This window comes from Micropterus salmoides, unplaced genomic scaffold, assembly GCF_014851395.1.
Source record: "Micropterus salmoides isolate LMB-PRFRI ecotype aquatic unplaced genomic scaffold, ASM1485139v1 Ms_hic_scaffold_2, whole genome shotgun sequence".
Lineage (NCBI taxonomy): Eukaryota > Metazoa > Chordata > Actinopteri > Centrarchiformes > Centrarchidae > Micropterus > Micropterus salmoides.
In genome coordinates, this window is record NW_024041150.1 from 42932345 (window position 1) to 42957859 (window position 25515).

At 40.2% G+C, this 25515-nt stretch overlaps 1 protein-coding gene and 1 long non-coding RNA gene across 2 annotated transcripts in view; both read left to right on the forward strand.

Annotated features, from left to right (window-relative positions):
* The window catches only part of LOC119911602 (coxsackievirus and adenovirus receptor homolog), a gene marked incomplete in the record, with an annotated part of 454111 nt that overhangs the window by 81042 nt on the left and 347554 nt on the right, over positions 1 to 25515 (forward strand).
* Positions 15377 to 16204, forward strand: LOC119911704. The gene is made up of 3 exons (XR_005445987.1): positions 15377 to 15407; positions 15695 to 15837; positions 16097 to 16204. It is a non-coding gene; the product is annotated as an uncharacterized LOC119911704 (long non-coding RNA).

The following is a 25515-nucleotide window of genomic DNA, read 5'->3' on the forward strand; positions in this document are numbered from 1 at the left end:
TCTGACTGAGACAAACTGATGTTTCTTTGTCAAGTGTTGAACAGTTGAACCTTTAGGAGGACTTTGGTGTTGACTATGGCTGTTGATGAAAACAAATGACATAAATGTAAGTTAGAATATACTGTTATGGCGCTAAAGGTGCTGTGAAAAATTTGCTTCACATCATGTTAAAAGGTCATGTTGTGCTTTTTGGCCTTTTCCCTTTTTTGTAGTGTCATCAGTGTAACCAAAAGCAAAAACTAGTCTGGAGACGTGATAAAACATTTTCACCTGCTAACCAGTAATGATAACAGTGGTAACAGTAACTAGATGACTTAATAATGAACAGTGAGACTCGTGAAACATGGAGTTACAACTAAACTACTGTTCAAAACAGCGAGGTGCCGTGGAGGGTGAAAACACACTTCAGGTGCATCTTTTAAGAAGCACTTTAAGTCCAGAACCATTTTTGTCCCCCGTGTTTCTGCAGTGATTTAGCTCATTGGGATCCTAATCCAAAAAACACTTTTATTACTTCTACACAACATGTGTCGGGGTTGGCGTTGACCTGGAAGGGGCCGTCTTGTAGGAGGAGGACAACCAGCTACTTGCTGAGCGTGAAGGTGGTGACAGTATGATTGGAGCTACATGGCGTGCGGCGTTGGTGAACGTCGTGTCAGCACTTCTGGCTGAGGAGCAGCTGCCTGTTGAATCTAAGCTGACCTGACCTCCAACTACACAACTGAAGTGTATTTCTAACTCCTAGTTTATTCCCAACGGTGAATTATCAGAAATACATGTTCAGAGTAGTGTCTTTATCTATGACAGCTGCGGTCGGCAACATCCGAGAAACAAGCAAGAGTCAGCTACATTTTAAAAGTACCCAACCCCTCCCTTCAGGCCCCCCTCCAAAACCTATAAATCCCCCAAAACACATGTTCATGTGCAACAATCGCACAAGCAGAGTGCACCGAGGTAGGTATGTCATCAAGTAAATAACTTGTAATTATCCTGAACACAGTTAAAAGTCACCAGCTCTATTTCCGGGATACAAACTACATCAAATTAATTATCAGAACACCTTTTCTGAACAAACCTGTAGGTGCAGTTGTCTGAAATGGTCACTAGGGGTCAGGCTAGGACCATGATGGTGAAACATGAGCTACAGCGCTGCTTGTTTTCATAAAGTTAATAGAAAACAAAACATGTTCTTGTGTAACTATATTTTTTGAAAAGATGATCATCAAGTTAAAGAACCACTGGAAGAGCCGAGAACTTTCTCCTTTTGTCTGCAGACCTGAAACATCAGCAGGACTGAGTTTATGTTACAATAACTGCTCCACCTTCACTAAAAGATAGGCTACCTTTTGTCTCTTTTAGTAGCTTTCCACTCTGAGATACTTGGTGACAGGACTTGTTTCATTTTCCGTTACAGGAAAGTAATGAAGAGCTTCATTGTGCTTCTTCTCTGGATGTGTGACAAAATGTTTGATGATCTAAAGTCTGTTTGTTCTTGTTCCCTTTCAGCCTGAGTGGCACGACTCAGTCTGTGACAGCCGTCCCTCTTCCACACTTTAAATAAAACCACTCATTAGAATCATTATTGTCTTTAATTCACTCACAGTAACAGCTCACTGCAGCTTGTGTTGCATATTGGACTTTAATTTGTGCACCGCGTTAACACGTGGAAACTATGGGGTTAGTTTTTATTTACTGCCGGGGCTGCACCACGAAGCGAGTTCAACCACGTTCAACACACCAAGGATATATTTCCGTTATCTGGCTTCACTGACACTAATAATTACGATCTACATAAGCGGTCCCACAAAGCTGGTTATCAACTCAGTAAATCAACCCAGGGTTTCCTAATGCAGCCAGCAGCGCGTTCACATTTAAGAGGCGGTGTTAGCAGCAGATGACCAATCACAGACTTGCAAGTCTACTGGCATCAGAGCGTCATATTTTACAGAGGAAGAACAAACTATGACACTATAGAAATACGACATAGTCGTAAGTAGCACAGCTGCAGCTGCGGTGATTTGAAGTGTTCTTATGAGCTGTATGAAAATATCAGCCTCTTTCAGCTCGGCTGTGTGTCCACATTAAAAGACTCGGCACTGAATAATTGGTCGTTCCGCCTCACTTCAAAAATGAGATTAATTTATTTAACACACTCAAACGTGTTCCAAACATTGATCTAAATTAACTTCATAAAGCAACGAAACGAAAAATCCATTCATGCCATAAAATGTGCTCAAATAGTGGCTGAAAGGCGCCACATCGCAAAAGGTGCGGCGGGACATGAAGTCACAGTCTGTGCGATAGACTTTAAGGTGGATACTAACCTAAAATGAATAGCCTGGTTCATATTAAACCGCAACAAACATAAAGCAGCCTATAGGCTAAAACAGTCTGTGGGATTTTCTACAGATGGTGATGTCATTTTCTAGAGAGCTGATTGGTCATTAAGCTGCGTTTTCATAGCCTTGGGCCCAATCCCAATGTCCCCCTAATGAATAAACTAGGTGTGTAATAAGGTGATCCTCTTATTTTACGTGTTCTATATATCATGAAGTGTTTCTTTGTGAATGTAGGCATACCATCTCACCAGATATGCCAGGCTGGACACCCCTGTGCCGGTCCTCAGGACCTACATGGATGTGGAGCGAGACATGAGGATCGACTTTAGGATGTCGAGGCAGGCATTTCAACGGCCTTCTAAATCTGTTGCACCAGGAGAGGGATCATGGCTGGGGACATAATTTAGAGGTCCTTATTTTTGTTTATTGGCTGGCCCATGGGGTATCTTATCGAGTTGAATTGCAAAGGAGATTCACAGATGCAAGTCTAAGGTCATCTTCTTCCCTAGTCCAAACACTCAGCTGGCACAGCATGAGGCCTTTAATAAGGCTGTGGGGGGCATAGATGGCTGTCACATACGCATTACACCACTCAAACATAACAAATTGGATTATTTTAACCACAAATTTCACTCCATTCAACTTCAAGGCATCTGTGACTCATCTGGGAGTTTTCAGGACATTTTTGTTGGTTAATGGAGGTTCAGTACATGACACACGGATTTTAAGAAACAGTCCTGTTTATGTCCATCCCTGTACCCCCCACCTGGATTTTCTCTCTTGGGAGATGGAGGCTACCCTTTCTTGAGCTTCCAATTTCCATAATAAGCCCTTTCAGACACCCAGTACAAGGGAGGATGCAGGAACACTTTAATGCAAAGCATGGCAAGGGCCGTTCCATCATCGAGAGGGCATTTGGGGTCATAAAGGCACGTTGGCGGGTCACCTTATTCAAGGCACTGGAGGTTAAGCCAAAATTCTGCTCAGAAGTGGCCCTGGCCTGCTTGTTCCTCCACAATGTCTGCCTTACACGTGGAGACATCTTGGAAGAGCCAGAACTCCAGCCTGAAGAACCCCCTGCTCCACTTGACGAGCATGCCATCCAGGAGAGGAGTGGGGCCCACTTCAGGGACGTGCTGTGTGTCCGCATGTTGGCACCCGATCACCTTCAGGCCCTCTTGAGGGATCATGATTATGCCAGATTATGAATATTTTACTTTGAGCTGAGTCAAGTCCCCTTTAGTTTACATTTAATACCAGCCAAAACAACTCTGATTTACCTTTTTAAAACACTTGTTAAACATTTGACTTTGTGGACATTAAATCTATAAATGACTATAAATGTCTTCTGTGATTCTTGTTTGTTATGGATCCAAATGTTTTGACACTAAAGAATGACGTTACAACACACATTTATTTGCACCCACAAAATCCATTTATGCCAAACCCTTTCAGCATTCATGCTAGATATCTACTGTATGTAAAAGCAACACAGAGAGCCTGAGCGCTTTACTGCATTATATTCTATTATATTTTGAATCATCACCGAATGTGTGTTTACGCCCCCACCCCATCATGCAGTGAGTGAACACTAGTGATGGTAAAAGTGACTCTTTTCATAGACTCGAATCTTCAAATCTCGTTCATTAAAATGAACTAATCTTTTTCTGAGTCATTTCGTTCATTTTAACTAGGCTGGTTATTGCGGCGCTGCTGCCCTCTAGTGGGCGATTAAAAAAACAGCAGTTCTCAAACACAGAAGGCTGCCTGGTTTGCTTTAAGTATAATGCAGAAATTCACCTCTTTATCTTTCTCTATCATCTTTCTATAAAGCCCCCTGGAGCCACAACCAAATTCAAACCATCCATTTTCACAATCTTTCCAGACCAGCCATATATGTATATAATTATAATTAATAATCTGGATGAAGCCTCCAAGTTCTTCCTCCAGCACAAACAGAAAAATTAACAGATAATATAAATGCAGCAGTTTGGCAGGTCTGGATTTAAAATGGGCCACATCAGGTCCGGATTCTGCAGACAGAGAGAAACAAGCACATCGCTCTCAAACACTGCAGGTTGTTCACCAGTCAAGAGCTGTGAAACAACAGCACGGCTCTGTTAATAAATAAAATGAAAAGTTACCTTACGTTCTCAGGCTGACCGGATCAGCTGTTTAGCTGTAAACACACCACAGGGCTCACGCTAACGTTGGCTGTGTTTTAATGTTTTAATGACCGGGTCCACTTGTTTTGTAGAGGAGATGACCTCTGAGGTAATTTGGCTCTTTTTTTTTTTCTGCAAAAAAAGTGGAGAACATTTGCAAACAGCGTCTTAAATACCCGGACTTGTCCAGGGTTTTGCCAAAAGAGTGACTGATTCGATTTACTCTAAGATAATTAAAAACATTTGGACATTTATCTTTTGATTTATTTCTAAGAATATTTATCAAATCAATGTTTATTTTTTCCATTCTGAGGTTTTGGATCAGTTGCCCCATGTTTTCCTCACACTTCTGGCAGTGTACCATGACATGTTCGACTCTCCAGCAGTCACATCTGCCTGAGTTAAGTTTACTTATTTTGAACAAAGTACTGTTTAGTCCAGTGTGTCCAAATCTAAGTCTTGATGTGAAAGTCTTATCTCTTCTGTTCCTTCCAGCACATCTCACTTCTCCCACTTTCCTCTGAACTCCACCTTTAATAACCCACCTTTCCATCCATCCGTCCTTTCCTCTCTCCCTCCCCAGTGCTTCTGCCACCTTTCCTTCAATCTCTGTTTAGTAAAAATCTTTATTTCTGGCTTACTGGTGCTGACTGCTACATCAATGTACAAACCATATTTAGAAGTTCAACTTTCTGTCTGCCTTCCGTCTGTCTGCACGTAAACAAGAGGGAAGAAACTTCAGATCAGTTCCGGCATGTTATTTTATCTAAAAACTTTCAGGTTCTTCTGGGAAAATGCTCTTAAAGATGGCTGCTGAACTGTGTTCCAGAGGACAAATGTTGTAATGACAGCAGACCTTCATGCAGTCCACATAATAACGTCTGCAGTGTGATGAACAAAGATCCTACAGCTGATTTCTGCTGCTTCAAAACTAAAGGTTCAGTCCATATTCACAGTGAGAGGAGACAGAAGGAGACAACTCTGTGCTTTTAATTTGAAGGAGATTAGAAATGAGGAGTTGTTGAGTGTCAGACAGCAGCTAAAATGTAAATCCTGGTTTTAATTTAAGCTTCTTTTGCGGAGTCAGAAGTGAACTACTGTGACTCAGAGCTGCTGTTTGTTCTGTTTTTCTCCTGAGCTGATTCTTTGCTTCAGTTATTTTATCAGCAGGAAGAGAAAACTGTTACCTTTTAAACTGAAGTACAGCAGATAAAACTGGTCACATTTAGATGATGAGCTGTGAAAAAATAAATGTGTGTTTCTGTGTTTCAGTCTCATCAGGAACCAGCCTGTCATGTGTTAACATCACATTCAGGTCACAGCGCTCAGCTTCAGAGAAACAAACCCATAATGAATATAACTACCTGCTGACCTTTGAAAAAGAAGGTTTTCCATGTATCTGATATGTTTTAATTTAGCGTTTAGAAAACCAGGAGCTCTGAGACTAAAATGTGACGACATGAGAGACACAAACAGCTCGAATGTGATAAAGGTCAGCAGGATCAATATTTTAAATAAATAATTATTAAGTATTATAAATAAATATTATAAAATATAATTAAATCCAGAGGAAAAGAGGTTTTCCTGAAACAGAATATCCTGATCCAGCAGTTGTTAACATAACATAATTTGCAGAATAAAAAAAAAAGAAAGACATGGGGGTTAAACTTTGGCCTGCGATGGACTGGCGACCTGTCCAGGCTGTACCCCGCCTTTCGCCCAATGTAAGCTGGGATTGGCTCCAGCACCCCGTGACCCTGTACGCAGGATAAGCGGTTGGCGATGGATGGATGGGGTAACTTTGGGGTTTTCTTAAAATACTAACTGAAAATACTCAGTGGCTTTACCAGTTTAAAAATACAACCATTTTAAATTTGAAAATATAAAAAACTCTTTACATAGGTTTGTTTGTCTAAATGTTGCCCTCAGGCAATATTGTACCATTGCCTATAGGAATGAATGCAAAAAATTATAATATTTCAACAAGGTTTACAATAAAAATCTTTAAATCTAAACATCCAAAACATGCTGAAAATCAGTTACCTTCCATCAGTTCATCACTTGTGTTAGATTTAAATGTGTCTCTTCAGTTTTCTGGTGTCTTTCAGATATGTGTTACCTTGCAGCCGTCTTTGGCTCAATACTTACTTATTCTCAATAAGTGAAGACAAGTTATTAAATCGGTTTCCTCCCTATTTTATACTCATCCCTGTCACTGCACTTTTATCCTCGCTGCTCTTCTTCACCTCATCTGCATTCTTAGACTTTTACTTTTCTTGCAGGATTTCCAGCAACTCACTGTTTTCCTCACTACTAAATCCTTATTCATCCTCACTACCATCAACTGGAAGTGCCTTATATGTGATGAACCATAGAAAACCTTTGTGTTCATCCTCTAAATGAAAACACATTGTGTTTAAATCTATATAAGCATCTGCTCTGCAGGCAGGATAACAAAGCGTAAGATTAAAATATCCAGTGTAATACATTTTTTATTGCATGACGGGATTCCATAATGGTTCGATGTTGCTTCAAGGCATCATTTGCATTTGAACTATTTTCCATTATATAATTATCATATGAATTATATTAAACAATTAATAATGAAACTTGAATATATTTTTTCTGGGTTTGAGGGCAGTGTGGTAAGACAGAGTAAGAGTAGCTGAACCATGTGTCAAAAGCAGCAGTAAAAAGATTCCTAATGGGCGCCAGAGAATCATGTGACAAATTTTAACACTGCTATTGGTTTCCTTAAGGCCCTGCAACTGTTTTAAAGTAATGCATCATATTTTGTGATGTTTGGTGGAGGTGTTTTAGGCCAAAAAGGGTATGTTGCCCAGAGGCAACACCGTACCATAGAGGGTTAACAGCTACAGTCAGAGGACCAACAGGAAACATTCATCAAAACTTCAGCAGTGTCTTCAGATTTAAATAAATAAAACAGCTGTAGTCTGTTCCCATATTAGTTTCTACCCACCAGCAGTAAGGAGGGAGGACCGAACCCACATTGTGAGTCAGACTGGACTGTGAGCTTGATCTTGTTTTAAAAAAACACTCTGGAGATGAACTCCCTGAGAATATAGCCGGTTACATGTAACCTAATACCTGGCCGGCTGTCTGGGAACTCAGATGTTTTGTATTTTGGTTGAGCTGGGCTTGATTCCAGCTCAGACCAGATCATCATCAACAGCTCTGATTGTTTCTGGTAAACAACTGGTGGAAATGACTATTAATCTGACATCTGTAGGTTAATTCAGTTAAACTTTATTGGTTAGAAATCAGAGGTTCAAATTGTTAAATAAAAAACAGTGAAATATAAACATGTAAACTCTGCGATCTCCTGTCCCTGGTCTGCCCCACTCCCTCTCCGCTATGGGTCGTGTTGGATGAATATTATGCATGAAGGATTTGTGTTGATCTGAGCATATATGAGGTGTAACTATATATTGTTATTGTGCATCACAGGTGATGTTACGCAGTAATCCAAAAGTAATGTAACTAGTAGTGTAACTAGACTACAACACTGGTCCAGACTCAGGTCGCATTTAAAAAGATACAATCTGTATCAGATTTGGACCACATATTTACAAACTGGAAAAAATCAGATTCCATGTGACTTGGCCTGTTCACACTAAAGATCAGATCTGAGTCACATATGGGCAAAGAAATCGGACTTGGGTCACATTGGCCTGCAGTCTTAATTTAGCCATAGTCAACATATTCAGATTAAAAAAACAGAAATACATGGGGGCGCAGCTAGACTCTAAGCACAGAGGGGGCGGAGCTTCATCACAAGACCCTGGACTCACTCCAAAAGTCCACTGAACTAATCTTTTTATGAGTCATTTCCTTCACTTCGTTCATTTGAACTAGGCTGGTTATTGTGGCGCTGCAGCCCTCTAGTGGGCGATTAAAAAACAGCGCCGTTCCCAAACACAGAATGCTGCCTGGCTTCCTTTATCTGACAAAGTATAATGCACAAATTCACCTCTTGATTACTGTACATCATCATTATATAAACCCCCCTGGGCCCACAACCAAATTCAAACCATGTAAAAACCACAGAAATATGTCAATATATAATCACCACTACTCCGGCTAAATCCTTCCATTTTCACAATCTTTCCAGAGTAGTACAACCAGACCAGCCATTTAATCTCTAAAGTGCTCATCCATACAGCAGCCTAACGTCCCTATGCATGAGTAAAATATTAATATCAGATTTGCAGTAAATATATTGAAGTAATAAGCTTGATACACAATATGAATCAACACACTCTTATTAAAATTCAACCAATTTAATAATAATCTGGATCAAGCCACTGAGTTCTTAAAGAACTTCAACAAAAAAACGTTGCTACGTGGCTGTGTTTTAATGTTTTAATGACCGGGTCTGTTTGTTTTGGAGAGGAGACGACCTCTGAGGTAATTCGGCTCCAGGTAGATCCCTGTCAGGGCTCTGAAGTGGAGCCACAACAACTCTCATCAGCTGTTAGCTGTAAACACTAGCAGGACTAAAGTTACGGTGCAGCTGTGTTAAAACTATAACTTAGCACAACATCACTGCGCTGTAATAACGTTATGCTTTATAAAATGTCACATAATTAACAAAATAGCTATATAATGTCAGTCCAGTGACATTAGTGAGAGCCGACCTGCCTCTCATTCTCCGGCGCTGGCAGTCACTCAGCCTGCCGAGTGAACGAAAGTCTGAGGACCCATGTGAGAGGTGAACGAGTCATTCATTCCTGCTCCACAGTAGCTGTCACGTGACAAATGAACGACTCAAACAGACCAACAGTTGAGAGTTGTGAACTAATCAGTTCTGTTTCCTGTGCTTGCGGAGCCCACGCAGCTGCCGTGTGACGAGTGAACGTAAGAGTCCAAGATCCTTCATGCATGCGTGAAAATGAACGAATCACTCACTGAGACAAGCCGTTCCTCCTGAGTCATATACAGGATTAGGTCTTATGAACGAAACGTTGTTTGAACGACACAACACTAACCCCCTTACAAGCCGGGGCCCTGGGGTGGCCGCACCCATGCATCCATGCTATCTCTGCTTATGGAAATACAATAAAAATAACCTGTGAACTCAACTGCAGGTAGTCTCACAACATGTTAAAATGTATATAATGTAATCATTGAAAACACTAAACAAAATGATAACAGTTTTACAAATGTGTACTTCCTGCTTTTCTTTCCAAATGGAACATTCTCCTAGGATCCTTATGTTGGGGCTGAAATAAATAAATAAAGTATGCTGAAATAACAATTCACTACATTACACTTAATTAAAGATACTCTTTGCCTCTCATCCCTATAACCGTTGATTTGCCCTTGATTTGTATCTTTCCTTGGACTTTCACTGTAAAGCCACCCACAGCACCAGCAGGTGGTGACATGGCTATACTGCAGGAGGCTGTGGTCTTTCATTCAAAATACACTGATAAATATGAAACAAAAATCTTTCAACAATATTAAAATATACTTTTAGAGTCCATTTTTTTTACATTTTCCAAATGTAATATATATTTTTAATAAAGAAAATGCCATCTCTAAATCCATAAAACTTTAAAATAATGTAAGATTTTCGCCTTAGTTTACCTTTGTTGTTGTAAACTAAAGCAAAAGCAATCTGAAACTTTGGATAGGAAGGTTTGGTTCACATCGGTATTGTATCATCTCTCATTAGGTTTTATTGGACAATTATAAACAACTATAACATCATGTTTTAACAGTATTAAAGCTGAATCTCTTTGAGATCCAGGGAGATTGTATCCGTACTGTCAGGAGATATAAAACAGAGAAGCAGTCCAAACACCTACAGGTTTATTAGAGACTCTAAATGGCTCAAAGGTGTCATTTGTCTCTCAGTGTGTGTCGGCCCTGTGGCTGTGATAGATCAGTTACCTGTCCAGGTGAACCCCACTTCAATGTTTATCTGGCTGTTAAAGAGATTCTCAGTTGTTATTTTGTTCACTTTGAGACTCACTGACACTAAATGTAAAACCTATTTCCTGCTATGTGCTTGAGAGAAAACCTCATCAGTAGCAGAAATACAGAAAGAGGAAGAGGTGGGTTTTACTTGGTGTGAGCGGTGAACCTTAATGTGTTGATCTCAGATGACCAACATTTAAAATGGAGGAACCATCTTTACCGCGGCTGCTGGGTAAGTAAAAAATCTACTTAATGTGTGAATGTTTGTCTCAACGTCGTATCAAAGATTAGTTCTAACACATTTGTGGTGTTTTTAATTAGTTTTAGAGTGAATAATGTGAATACAAAGACTGAATTCAGCCAAATACCATCAACAGACCAAATACGCGTTAGCAAGAGAAGAAGAAATATGGCATATGGCAGCAACAAAGTGTTAAGTGTCATTTTTAATTGTTAACAATGTGCAGTTATTCTAACGAAATACCATATATAGTAGTTTTGCTTTAAAATAGAAGAGAGAAAGAAAATCACACAAAAAAATATTTACTAGGGCTGCACAGTTAATCAAAATATTATTGAAATCCCAGTGTGGCCAAGTGCAAATCACAGAAGGTGCAATTCTTTGATGTGACAAAACAACGTAACAGTAAAATGAAGTACTGTGGTGCTGCAGAGAGTCCCCGTCCTACAGATCATGTCCTCCAGAAGAAAACATGTTTGTCTGGTTCAGACCCAAACACATTAAAATTGTGATGTAAAAAAGATAATTAGCCCTAATTGTGAATTATCACAATATGATTTTTTTCTTTACCATATCTTGCAGCCCTAGTATTTAATACGCTGAAGTGCTACAAAAATAAAAACCAAAATTAGTCACTTTTTTTCTAAAATACACTAATAAGTCATAATAAACCGTACTTTTTATCTGTAACAAGTAATGAAATACGATTGTGCCATGTTGAAACTGTGTGATCACCAAACTGGTACATGGCTGCTTAAATCTGCAATAATGTGTCAGCCTACAGTAACAGTGTGTAGTTTTAAAATTCTGTTCATCTGAAATGGTCGACACCTAAAATCAGGTTCTGGTTGCCCTTTTTTACTGTTTTCACCGGGGCGATTCGATCAGACCTTTAGTTTAGGTGGACTCAGCTCCTGATGAGAATGTGACCTGCTTACAGTGCAGTGCAAACATGTTTAACAACCCTGCAAACAGAGTACTTATGTTTTAAATGCAATGAATGTGGGTAAAATAGAAGCTGACTTGACTCATTTACATGTTACACTGAATGTGTCCTCAAATAAATAAAATTTGTTATTTTTATATCTAATATCAATGTGTGGCTATCCAACGAGGGTTAAAATGAAGGGCAACTGGACTTGGTTGAAGCTACTGGAAGACGTTTCGTCCCTTATCCAAAGGACTTCTTCAGTTCATTGTGTGGCTGTTTTTCTGTTCACTACAAGCAGGATGTTCTGTGTTGTAGAAAGTCCAGATGTCTTGTTTCATGTAAAACCTCAAACCAACCTGAGTGTGTTTTCTCTTTAGTTCTGACCTCACTGCTGAGCTGCACAACAAACCAAGGTGAGCAAACTTCTTCTGTCACAGCTGAAAAGTTATTCACTCCCTGATAGAACAGTTAGTGTTTAGGACAGTGTTTGGGGAGGGAAACAGACACTTTACAAATACAAGTAGACTGGAGCCAAAGCTAAACTGCTGTTTAAAACGTTTACACGTTTTAAGTCGTTTGAAGGTCCAGTGCATTATAGTTGACATAACAGGAGGATTGTGGAGGAAAAGGATTTATTGGTACAAGAGACCAATGAACAGGTCACAGAAAGCTACTATGTATATATATATTAGTAATTCTGTTTTTGACAGACATTGAAGACATTGAGCACTCCCATAACGCCAAAATGGCATGAAACTGTGAGATTGACAGTCGAATCAGGCTCCGCCTATCGAAGCATCGAATCTTCGACTATTTGGGGTCAGCCCCAGTAAGTTGCATTATCCTCCAAGGGTAAATAAATGCTAATCCTCTGTATTTGTATAGCGCCTTTCTAGTCTTCCAACCACTCAAAGCACTGTTACCCTACATCGCATTCACCCATTCATGCACTAAGCCCAAGCAGAATTACATATTCATGCAGTCATTGTGGGCAATTTGGGGTTGAGTGTCTTGCCCAAGGTACCTGGAGGAGCCTGGGATTGAACTGCCAACCTTCCAGTTAGTAGGCAACTCGCTCTACCTCCTGGCACAGCCACCCCTAACATTATAGGGGGATTGACTAATATAAATATTAGTGACTGCTGGCTGGTAACAGTGGTAGTTTATTATTTCAATAATAATGTTAAATAATTAACATGTTTGGTTCAGTTGCTGTTTATCTGCTTGCTAGCTTGATTTGCCTACAAAGGTAAAGGTCTGCGTTTCAACTCTGGCCAGAAACAATGATTTCAAATATTTTATTGTTGAGAAAATTGTGTAAAAATGAACTGAATAAATATTTGCACACCTATGAAGTAGTACCCGTTTTTGACTGTACTGTTCGACGGACGTACAGAGCAACATGTCTGAAATTGCTGCATTTGGACTAAGGACCACAGTGATGTTAGTAAGGTTCAAAAGAATGCTGGGATTTGTCAGCAAAATTGTAGGCTGTTATCTAACATCACTGTGGTCCTTCAGTTATTGGTGTTCAGACAGCAGTGGTTAAAAAGAAAAGCTCTTGCAGGGAAACAGGATGAGCAATGCAGGCTAAACACTATAAAACGAGCCAGAGCGTATACACGCTACAATGACCAGACACAGACTAAGGAAAGAAGCAATCATATATACACATGGGCTAACGAGCTGGGAGGGGATACACAGGTGAAAGACATGAGGGACAAATCAAGCACACAGATAGGTAGAGTGACAGCAGCGGAGAAAAGACAGATACTAACAGATGCAAAACACAAGACAAGTCACTAACTGGAACTCAGAGCACTTAGCAGAAAAGCAGGCAGAAGAATTGCTGGGGGAACCGACAGAAGCAAATCTGAATGCAGGAAATAAACTAAACATAATAGGACAAAACTAAAACAGGCCAGAGAGGCAAACTGAATAATAAACTGAGTAACGAGAACAGACTAAAGCAGAACAATCAAAATCAGAATAATACTAAACAAATCGGACCAGAACTACACAAACAGACCCCCCAACAAGACACACAGACAGGACTGAAACACAAAACAGAGACAAAATAACAGATACAGAAAAGACTAAAAACAAACAAACTGACTGAGAACTAACTAACTAAACAGAGCAGACACCCCCACAGTGTGACAAACACTTTCCAAAAGAAACAAAACATAATACAAAGGCAATACTATAAAAACTAACAATATTATAGCATTAAGACAAGGCAATAAATAAACGGTAAAAAGAAAATAAGCAACAGTTATTTCAATTATTTCATAGTTAAGTTATAGCCATAGACTGCACAGCCTTAAAATCAGAAGTCCTGGAAAATGATCTCTAGAAAAGAGTAGGAACCCTAAATATGTTGTTGTTGGGCAGCCCGTTCTTCTCTCAGACATCTCTCGTCACATATCCATGCTTGGAGAAAGGGTGGCAAAGTGTAGTTATTTGACGCAAAAGGTATCCTTCGGTGTGTGTATGAGACGCCTCCAGGCGCATCGGTATTTGACACTAGTAGCGCTTCCGGCCACTAACGAAGTTTATGTTTAAGGCGTTGACAGTCCCCCGAAGCGCCTTACCCTAACCTTAACCATCACAGAAGTTTGTGCCTAAAGCTAAGTCATTTAATATCAAGGTCAACAGCGAGGGGCCGTTGCATCTGCATGTGCCGCCATCGTGTAACGTTATAAATATGCATGTCGACCAGCAAACTCTGCAGCTGTGCACACAGTAGGGTTAGCCTCCTTTGTGTTGCAATGCACCAGCAAACTGCATCGTTTCATCCGCTGAAAGGAACTTTTTGGTAAAATAACTACGATGTCTCAAAGCATGGGTGACGCCTGAGATGAGAAGGGGTTGTGTTGGGAGTAATGTGTGCATGTGTAAAGAGGTTACGTCCCCCAAACAAAGACACAAAAGAGGGAAGACTAAATCATGTGTGTTGAGTCAGCAGGGGTGGTATTAAACGAGAAAAGTTGATCTACAGAAGTAAACATACCTGAAAGTGACACAGAATATCTGAGAGCCTCACTGCATCATGTTCTGTCATATATCTTTACTGTATTAAGACATAGTGATAAATCAATGGTATGTTTACTAATTTCCATTTTGAATTATTATCATTCATAATTATTAATGAATTATTACCAAGCTAACCTCTCTGGGCTGGTTGAAAACAAATAATAAAAATAAAGACTAGTCCAACTGTGCCACTGATGTCCAAGCTAGGGGGGAAAAGTACTGTTGCCCAGTGTGTTAGTAACCACATGGTGCTGGTTAGTTTAGTCTATACTGTCGTTCCCAACAAAGTGTCAAGCTTTCACTGTGAGACATCTGGTCATTTAGCTAAAAATGTAAATATGTCCCTCCAGCCTCTCTGACTGTGAGTCCCAGCAGCTCTCAGCTGTTTGAAGGACAGTCTGTCTCTCTGAGCTGTGAGGAGGACGACAGCTCTGCTGGATGGACGCTGAGGAGGAACACGAGTGAAGAAGGGCTGTCTGAATGCTGTAGTTTGTCTCTGTGTTGAGGTGGACCAGTGATCCTGCAGAGTCCTGTCCTCCCTGTGATGGAGGGACATGATGTCACTCTGCACTGTAAAACAAAGACCCCTCCCTCCAACCTCCCAGCTGGTTTCTATAAAGATGGCTCCCTCATCAGGACTGAGCCTACAGGTCACATGACCATCCACCATGTTAACAAGTCTGATGAAGGCCTCTACAAGTGTAACATCAGAGGTCGTGGAGAGTCTCCATCCAGCTGGATCTCTGTCACAGGTGAGGCGCTCAAAGATAATTCTCAAAATGACCTGGTTTTGTTTTCTACATTGAGTACATTGAGTTCAGGACAGCAGAGATGACTCATGATGTGACAACATTTCTAACTTTGCAATCTGCAAAGAAACAAGAGTGAAATCTGTTTCTGAGTTTAACCCGCCATTTGATACTCTACTTAAACCAGACGGACATTATGAATTCACTTTGTCTTTCTGTTAGCACGCTGTTGAATAATTTATCAATTTATTTTATTTTCTGTGCCTTTTAATTATAATTGTTCATTTTAGAGAAACCCACCACTACAAGTCCTGCTTCAACCACCTCTCCTCCTGGTTCCTCGTCTTCTCATCTCTCTGTGTTCTGGTCTGCTGTTCAATCTCTCGTGTTCTGGTTCTACTGGTGAGACGATGCCTCCACAGGAAACCTAAAGGTTGGACACAGATGTTTCTATTAACACTTGTTAATCCATGTGATGCAGTTCACATTTAAAGTTTCCATTAACACTTCTGGACGTACAAATAATAAGTTACAAACTGTTTCTTTAAGTCAGACGTCCATCAGGATTCTCATAAATCACATTGCTGTTGTTAATAAAACAATCTCACCACAGGGTCCATTTAGTGAGCTGTGGAGCTTTTGAACACATGATCTTCCTTGATTTAAATTTCTGCTCATTTTGGTTCATTCAGCTGCTGAAGAAGAAGCTGGGGATGATGACATCACAGACCTACATCAGCCAATCAGACGCAGCAGAGGTAACAATGTTTTATTGATTCTGGTTTTCAGGGACAGTGAGTGTGCGTTCCTATTCTTATGTGTGAGGACCAAGTTGAATTTTAGACCTTGTGAGGACATTTTTCTGAAATGAGGAGATGATATAAATGTTCATCAAAATAAATCAAATTTAAAATCATAGTTTTCAGACTCATTGTGGTCTCTTTAGGTTAATGACAGTGTTGGTTTTGTGCTCTGTGGTCGTCCAGTTTACTGTTTTCTTTTAACACTTGAAGGATGACATATAAATTATAAATGTACGGATTTACAGATCTCTATACATTCTGCTCACACCCAATACATCAACATGTAGAGACAGTTCTACTGTTGGGTCTTAAACATAGTTGATCTGTTTGTTTTATTGTAAATAAAAGGTAAATTAACTGAATAAAGTAAAGTAAAAGATGCACTCAGCAGACCAAAGACACTTGGTTGTGCACCTGCATCTAAACCACAGCAGCAACTTCCTCCTGTTCCTCCAGTGAACTGAGGTCTGACGCTGGTGTGGTTTCTCACTATAGTTTGATCTGCTTTAGCTGATGGGGATGTGTTTGTCTATTTTTGTGCTGAAATGTGTGAACTTATTTTGTGGTCATCTAGATCCCTGTTTCAGATAAAGACCCTCCAGTTATATTTGATCTTTCAATTTTATTATTTATATAGCGCCAAATCACAACAACAGTTATCTCACAGCGCTTTTCATAAAAGAGCAGGTCTAGACCGTACTCTGTGATGTTATTTACAGAAGCCCAACAGTTCCCACCAAGAGCAGCACTAGGCGACAGAGGCAAGGAAAAACTTCCTTTTAAGAGGCAGAAACCTCGAGCAGAACCATGGCTCAGGGTGGGCGGCTGTTAATGATAATAATTGTAATATTAATGATAACAATAACAGCAATATTTGCAATAGGACTAGTAACAATAGTCGTTGCAGCAGAGGGTGTCGAGCAGGAACACGGGGGCAGCAGGTGACCCACAGATCCAGACTCCACAGCTCCGGAGCTAGAAACACCTGCAGGAAGTGATAGGAGAGAGGAGAGAGACAAGAAAGCACAAGACTACCAGAAAGGTGAGAAGATGTGTTAGTAACATGTAATAATGGGATGAGGTTGCATACAGAGGGAGAGAAAGTAGAGGAGAGAGCAGCTCAGTGCATCATACCGGCAGTCTAAGCCTATAGCTGCATAACTAAGGGATGGTTCAGGACTACCTGAGCCAGCCCTAACTATAAGCTTTATCAAAGAGGAAAGTCTTGAGCCTACTCTTAAATGTGGAGATGGTGTCTGCCTCCTGAACCCAAACTGGAACCTGGTTCCACAGGAGAGGAGCTTGATAGCTGAACGCTCTGGCTCCTAGTCTACTTTTGGAGACTCTAGGAACCACAAGTAACCCTGCATTCTGGGAGCGCAGTGCTCTGGTGGGGTAGTAAGGTACTATGAGCTCTTTAAGATAAGATGGTGCCTGACCATTAAGAGCTTTGTAGGTAAGAAAACCTTTCACCTTTCACAGTAGTAAGAACAAGAAAACTATCAAACCTGCTGCCTTTTACAGAGTCTATAAAACAACTTATTATAATTCTACATGAAAAGTAATGAAATCATTCTACAGCAGTAGTATTATTACATGTGTTACAGTACTAGTAGTTCTAGTATAAAACATTATACTAACAGCACTTGTAACAGCTGTAGTTTTAACCCTTATTTAAAAATAACTAGTGTGTGTGGGGGTGATCCAAGTATCGTAGTTACTGTCAGTAATAATAGTGACATAGTAATGAACATAATAATAAAAGTTAACAACTTGTGCACCAGTGTTTGTGTTTATCTTGGTGACAGACTTGTGGCTCTTCTGGAGGCCTCATTGGCTCACAGAGAAGCCTTCAGGTCTTAAACTAACATCTGAACATAATAATTAATACATTATAATTATAAGTAATTATAATAATGAAGCCTTACTGTGTCACACACAAACTGAATTTAAAATAAAACAGATAAATACAACTAAACATTTTACGTATGGCTAAAACATTAGCACTAACAACTTGCAAGAAAGATATCTACACAGACACACAGTAAACATGATTTAGGAACAAAGCAGCCAATGCTGTAACAAAAATAACAACAAAAAAAATCTTTCTCACCTTAAAATTATTTTTCTTTCTAAACTTGTATGTGCTGCCACAGGGTGACACTTTTCCCCATGTGTAATAAGGACTAAACTGAGCATGTGCAGATTGAATCAGGTGATTCCTTATTGGAGAAATTTGAGGTGTCGCACTTTCACCTGCCACCGTCTTATACACAGTCTGCAACACGCATTTTACTGACGGCCGTTTTACCAATGCATCCAACCAAATAATACATATCTATACTTGACATGTTTTGTAAGTATGGGCAGCTGTATTACAAGTTCACTTTTAAAAGCTGCCCACAAAATGTAAGTCTGACAGTTCTGGAGCGGCCAAGTGGAGATCAGCTGATTGGAGGAGCCAAAATCAATCATGAGAAAATAAAGACATCAAGCAGATCCAAAACAGCAGTTGCAATCCAGGGAAGTGTGGCCAAAGACTGCCCCAACACAAAAAAAGACACAAAGCTATCATTAACTAAATTAAATGATCTAATTGATTCTAACATCTTAAGGTAACATGACTCATACATATCACTCGCACTCACACACACATAGCCATATACAGACAATTGGTCAGGACTCTGCTGCACGTTTGCACAAGACCAACCCTTATGTACTACTGAATTGTTTGCAACTATAGTTAAAATGGCGCTGTATTGCCACCTGCAGGAGAAAAACAAATGTGGAAATTGGCATATCAGGATGATAACCTACTATTTTAATATATAAAAAGATTTGACCCCTTGCCGTTTTTTTACTGCCCCTCAGTCACTTCATCCGGGCGGCAAACACACAGAGAAAAACGCTAACGCAGTTGTTTTGTGAAATTCTCCTCTGGATAGTGAGTTACATCCATCAGTGACTTTGTTGTTTTTCTTCTCACAGCCTAAATGACATTCTGTGAACTATTACACAGAAAGTTCGCAAAAACATTTTGAGCTAAATTAACATTTGTTCCTGTAAAGGAACAGACAAAAAACAGCAGAAAGGCTGTGCTCAACTCACTATATGTAAAGGTAAATTTAGAAGTCACCTTTCTCCCATTTTGTGCCTCCTCGTCTCCTCCATCCTCCTGCCTGTGACCCACAAATTGATCAACAGCTCAATGCTTAAAATGTAGAAAAATGAGGAGCGAGGAGGCGTGCTGGAGGAGCTATATCGAGGATACAGCGATGCATTCTTTGCGGAAGTCTTTTCGCCAGCCATGATGTTGAAAAGAGGAGTGGCATGCAGCTGGACTATCCAACCCCATGGCGGGAGCAGGACTCTACGGTGGTCTTTTGTTCATTAATATCGAATCGGGACATTTCTAATTAGGTCAACTGATGTTGTTATTGTTGAATGGGATGTGTTGATGGGCAGGCAGGATCATAAAAATGAACACTGAATAGCGGCTGGGTGAAACAGGGTGAAGTGTCTCCCTGTGCATATTTACGCATGTAGCAGCATAACTTGCTAACTTGATCAGATGTTAATTCATGTTCTGTGTTCTTCTACACATCCAAACGGTCTCACATAACAGTCTAGGTTCATACTATGAAACTGTTCAGAGCAGCTTGAAGTGGGACGGGACTTTTTTCTCGCCTCTGCCCTCTCTGTATCAGGTTCTCTGGGTGCAATGTGACGCTCACCTGTTCCCGTTCTCTCTCTGTTGGCAGACGAGGGAGAAGATCATGCAGCCGTGAGCAGAAAGTAGCTCGTCAATGTCACTTTTTGTGAACTGGTTTATCAGGACTTTTTCATCTAACTTTTGTTTTTACTCTGGAAGTACAATACTTCTACTAAAATAAAAAAGGTACTTAAAGTAAAATACTGATTACTGTTAATTTAAACTTATTTGAAAAGTAACTGACTCAGACTTTGTTACAGGAATAAGAGTAAATTTAAATGGTTGCTTCCACCTCTGCCTAACATGGTATCTAGTTTTGATAAACAGACAACAAACAACATAATACATGGATACTTTAACACTTATGAGGGACTTCATAGGCTTACTTTACTCCACCGAATTCACATTCATGATGAGAAAAAGTAAAACATATCAGACATCACTGGACTTCAAACTCAACATCAAATGCTGAAAGAAGCCTTTCACAGTAATGAGGTACTTTTTATTCTAAAGCTGCTTGCACACTGCCCCGACAAACGGCGACCGACTCCAACCGACTTCAACCAACACCGACCGTTGGATCAGTGTGCTCCGTCAGTCATTTTCAGTTGGTAGCAGGCCAATAATATGTGAAAATAAGCGTCACCTTTATTTCCGTGGTAGCAAAGGTATGTCTTTGTGAAACCTTAATGTTTCCTCTAACAGAATAATCCCAGTTAAATTGTTTGCAGTTCATCAGGCCTGACAAAATGTTATTATAAGCAATAAAATTAGCCTGTTGTTGCAGATGAAATTTGTGTTTGGCAGGCCTATATGTTTAATATCCTTGTTTATATTTGGAAAACAGACTGTAGTCTTTAATTAACATGATTCACAGCTGGTTAGGCTATAAATAAAATAAAGGAAGTGTCTCTCTTGCAATTATCCTCATTCTTTTTGCTTGCTCTGTGCCAACCAACCCACCTTTTACCAGTTAAAATATGTAGTTTTGTAGTATTGCACTTGCCAAGTATAGTATAGTATATAGAGTATAGCTCAATCAGTCCTTATTACCACCAACATTTAAATGGCCAGTACAGTCCATATAGCCAATTCAGTTTTGCACTTACCAAAAGACTTGATTTCATTTATTAGCATTATATTTGAGTTATGGCTGATCATAGCTCACCCAGTCCTTTTAACCTATTGAATACCTTTAAAAGGCCGATACACCCAGTAACAAGTAGGTTTCCATTCGACAAAAAGGGATTGCAGCCTCGACCTTGTGAGTAAAATAATAAAATAAAAGGCAAAAAAACCCTTTCTGGTCAGTTTCTGTCTGGTCAGTGTGGAACTGACAGTTGTTTTTCTGAACTTTCTGAAGACTGAAAGCAGCTACTGCCAACAATGTTGGTGTTAGTTGGGCACTGAGCAGAGTGCCAGTAGCTTTACTGGTATGTTCCCTGATCAAACACACTGCTCAAAAAATAAAGAGAACACTAGAATAACACATCCTAGATCTGAATTAATGAAATAATCTCATTAAATACTCCTTTCTTTACATAGTTGAATGTGCTGACAACAAAATCACACAAAAATTATCAATGAAAATCAAATTTATCAACCCATGGAGGTCTGGATTTGGAGTCACACTCAAAATCAAAGTGGAAAACCACATACAGGCCGATCCAACTTTGATGTAATGTCCTTAAAACAAGTCAAAATGAGGCTCAGTAGTGTGTGTGGCCTCCACGTGACTGTATGGCCTCCCTACAACGCCTGGGCATGATCCTGATGAGGTGGCGGATGGTCTCCTGAGGGATCTCCTCCCAGACCTGGACTAAAGCATCCGCCAACTCCTGGACAGTCAGTGGAGCAACGTGGCGTTGGTGGATGGAGCGAGACATGATGTCCCAGATGTGCTCCGTTGGATTCAGGTCTGGGGAACGGGCGGGCCGGTCCATAGGATCAATGCCTTCCTCTCGCAGGAACTGCTGACACACTCCAGCCACATGAGGTCTAGCATTGTGTTGCATTAGGAGGAACCAGGGCCAACCGCACCAGCATATGGTCTCACAAGGGGTCTGAGGATCTCATCTCGGTACCTAATGGCAGTCAGGCTACCTCTGGCGAGCACATGGAGGGCTGTGCGGCCCCCTCATGCTGGAGGATGTTGCAGGCAGCAGAACGTTCTCCACGGCGTCTCCAGACTCTGTCACGTCTGTCACACGTGCTCAGTGTGAACCTGCTTTCATCTGTGAAGAGCACAGTGGCGAATTTGCCAATCTTGGTGTTCTCTGGCAAATGCCAAACGTCCTGCACGGTGTTGGGCTGTAAGCACAACCCCACCTGTGGACGTCGGGCCCTCATACCACCATCATGGAGTCTGTTTCTGACCGTTTGAGCAGACACATGCACATCTGTGGCCTGCTGGAGGTCATTTTGCAGGGCTCTGGCAGTGCTGCTCCTGCTCCTCAAAGGCGGAGGTAGCGGTCCTGCTGCTGGGTTGTTGCCCTCCTACGGCCTCCTCCACGTCTCCTGATGTACTGGCCTGTCTCCTGGTAGCGCCTCCATGCTCTGGACACTACGCTGACAGACACAGCAAACCTTCTTGCCACAGCTGCATTGATGTGCCATCCTGGATGAGCTGCACTACCTGAGCCACTTGTGTGGGTTGTAGACTCCGTCTCATGCTACACTAGAGTGAAAGCACCGCCAGCATTCAAAAGTGACCAAAACATCAGCCAGGAAGCACAGGAACTGAGAAGTGGTCTGTGGTCACCACCTGCAGAACCACTGCTTTATTGGGGGTGTCTTGCTAATTGCCTTAATTTCCACCTGTTGTCTTTTCCATTTGCACAACAGCATGTGAAATTGATTGTCAATCAGTGTTGCTTCCTAATTTCACAGGAGTGTGACTGACTTGGAGTTACATTGTGTTGTTTAAGTGTTCCCTTTATTTTTTTGAGCAGTGTATATCTGAGCACTGCTTTAGTCAGTGTGAAGCTTCTCATTTATTCATTTACTTTTATCCAAAGCGACTTAAAACTACTAAGGATGTCAGAGGTCGCACGCCTGTGGAGCAACTAGGAATAGAATAGAATAGTCTTTATTGTCATTGCACTGTGAAGGTACAACGAAATTTAGGGTGCTCCAACTAGGGGTTAAGTGTCTTGCTCAAGGACACATTGGTGGACATGTCACAGTGGGGAACTTAACCAAAGATCTCTCACACCAGAGGCATGTGTCTTATCCACTGCGCCATCACCACCCAGCTTCTCATGTTTAGAAAATAAGAATATGTAAGAATGACACGGTAATTTACTTTGCATTTTTTCATGCCTGAACAAAATTCCCTACCCTTCAACTGAAAACACATTAAATAACACATTCAAAGAATATACAATACACCAGTTACAAAAATGTAACATGTGACTGAGTAAATAATGCCTATTTCCAGGAAGTCATGTTGATTCACAAACTGTGTGAGTTTCTTTTAAAACACCAGATGTCAGCAGAGTTACTCTGCAGCCAGCAGGATGACAGAGTGAACGTCCCTATTCTTAAAATCCAGTAACGTCCAGCATGTTCATCTTTAGAGATGGGACCCCCGATATGAGAAAAGGGCCTTTGGACTGATTCAAGCATTTAATAAAAAAACTCTTCTGGATCTTTATCACTTCAATTTAAAACTGGTTAAAACAAAAAACAGGACTCTCAGTGACCATTAAACTTCAGATATGAACCACAGTTTTGATCACTTGTTCAAAGACTCTGCAACTCCAAGAACAGAAGTTTGATCTAAACTTCTACAAAATGTTTTTGTCCATTTTAAAATGAGAATCTTCATAACACAGATATTTACAGATAATCTCCATTGAGGAACTTTACATCCTTCTCTCTAATGAATCTGTGTCTTAGTGATCTCAGATCAGCCCACCTTCATGTTAAGCCTGCAGCGCTGTCACTTCCTGCATGTGATTAAACTCTCTGTGTAGGGCCCCGTGTCTCCTGATAAGCTCTAGTGTGAAGAAGACAAACCACATGACCAATTTTATAAATGAAGGAGAGAAACCGTCACTACCCTCCCCTTCAAAGAGGAAGGAAGAGAGTTTAACTGGACGGACTGAGTGGTGGTGCAATGGAACAGACATCTTTTCTGCTCTGTAAGTACAATCTGCCAAAACTGAAATAACTGTAAACTGTTATTATTCACCCGTTAGAATTGATTGATCACCACAGGGGAAAGTAGCAAAAACTAGAAACTCACTAATGTGGTGATCAAACAGTTATTCATTGTTCAGCAATTTGAATAGTTTTTGCATCATTTTAGAATTTACCTGAAAAGAGGAAAAAAATTGACAATAAATAAAAAGTCTATGGACACCGCAGCAGGTGCAGCAACCATTATGAGGCTACTGAAATGAAATGACGTGCTACGTCTCAAAGAGCTAAAGCAGAACAGAGCATCACCAAAGTGGACATCACAGAGTCTGCGATATATTTAATGTGTTTTTCTTCCTTTATTCAATCTGAAACAGACGTCTTTAATAGTTACTTTATTAATTAAGTAGAATTCATGATTATTTAAATTTTTGTTTCACTAAAGTGTTTCAGAAAAGTTCTTATGTATAATACTATTGAGACATTTAATATCCACAAACACGCCGTACATTAATTAAGGGTTTAGGGAAGATATTGCTGTATTTTTGGAGCAGTAAAACTCAAAGTTTCCCAGTTCTCTGTCTGGTCTGGTTTTATGTTAAATCTCTGGTTTCTCTTCAGTGCTGATCTCTCTGCTGAGCTGCAGGACCAGCGGAGGTGAGTGAACTCTGACAGTCAAAAGCTGTTCGCATAACGCTTTCTGGTTAAAACTAATTCTGTAAAGTGTTTGGACACAAACACAAAAGAGAGATGTTTTAACACTAACTAACAAATTACCAAGATTATTTACAACCACTACACAAAAACAGACTTGAAGCTACCAAAAAGAAAGAAAGTCTCTAAAAACAAGGACAAGTTGACCAGGATACAAGTTCAATCAGATTTGATCCACAATCCATAATTCAAATGCACAAAAGTCTTGGAAACTGTAATTGGTTCATAGTGTAAATTTTGAAGGATGAATTTTGTCACTTCATGTATGTTAAAGTAAAAATCCAAGAATCCAACTTTCATTATGCGTAAAAATTTTCAAAAGTGAAAAAAATCAAAGACTTAACCACCAAAACTGTGTGAGACATAACTGTGGGAAGTCAGGTGCTGAGGGCCAAAAAAGCTTCATGTGTTGGAGCACCAGTGCACAGAAAGCAGTGATACATTTATAATCAAAAAGATTAAAGACTACTAACTATTACACCTCTGTGATAAAAACACGCTTTTAGAGTCAACTCATTTTCCAGCATGTAGGGCTGCCTACATGGCTGCATCCCATTTTCTTGACTGGAAGGGCACCTTAAATAAATTAAAAAATACACGGCATGCATGAATCAGTTTAACAAAATAAAATGTCACAGAAAATGTTTTGTGAATCTTTCTTCAAATGCAGTTGCAAACTTTTATTCATCAATCAATCATTATAAATTCCTCCCTGAATTCTGTCCTGCAATATATTGAA